The sequence below is a fragment of the Vombatus ursinus genome, unplaced genomic scaffold (genome assembly GCF_900497805.2).
Source record: "Vombatus ursinus unplaced genomic scaffold, bare-nosed wombat genome assembly UNPS02011649.1, whole genome shotgun sequence".
Lineage (NCBI taxonomy): Eukaryota > Metazoa > Chordata > Mammalia > Diprotodontia > Vombatidae > Vombatus > Vombatus ursinus.
In genome coordinates this window covers 3,923,709-3,924,461 of record NW_020951427.1, presented here as the reverse complement: position 1 = coordinate 3,924,461, position 753 = coordinate 3,923,709, and the positions used below count along the sequence as shown (strand labels likewise).

General features: G+C 35.6%; 1 non-coding gene across 1 annotated transcript; it reads left to right on the top strand.

Moving 5' to 3' along the window:
• Positions 1-411: 411 nt before the first annotated feature.
• LOC114039186 lies at positions 412-514 on the top strand. Its single transcript, XR_003568630.1, has one exon. It is a non-coding gene; the product is annotated as a U6 spliceosomal RNA (small nuclear RNA).
• Positions 515-753: the final 239 nt, after the last annotated feature.

Sequence of the window (753 nt, the reverse complement as noted above, 5' to 3'; positions counted from 1 at the left end):
AGGCAAGAAGCACTTTTATCTGTCACCTCCACAGCCAGAAATGTAGGCAGACTTGAGCCTATAGGTAACATGGACATAGCTCCCTGTCTGGAAAAACACCATTGTAAAGAAGACTTCTTTTTCTTCTCACCAGTATAACTTAGATGAATTCTGATAACTCATGGCACCCACTGGCTTATTTCTGGCATTGGTGTTTACTTTTTCTTCTCTCAGTTCCCAAAATATTATTTGTATTAAATCCCAAATCAGTCACTATTCATAAGTCTAATTCTACAATAGTCTGTTTAGCAGTTTCTTTGAATTGTGGGGATTAAATGATGATAATTTTTAGGGAAAAACAAGAGTAATCCAATCTTGATATAAGATATTTCAATTTTCAGTCTAATCATATTGTTAAACAGTCACTTGTGTGCTCACTTAGTCTCAGCACTTGTATTAACAGGAACAATTCAGAAATTAGCATGACCCTGGCTCAAGGATGCCAAACAAAATTTTTTAAGCACTTCATCTTTTTTATTATACTTATTTGTTAGAAGGGAGAACATCTATGAAGGTGGGGTGGGGAGTTGTTGAGTAGTGATAGTTGCATAAGAAAAAAAAGAAGGAAGGAAAGAAAGAAGGAAGGAAGAAAAGAAGGAAGGAAGGGAGTATCAATGAGCACTAAAAATTACACAGAAGAAAGAAGAAGGGAGTTCAGGAGGTGACAGATAAGCAGGACAGTTTTATTACTATCTTGTCAATTCCATATTGACT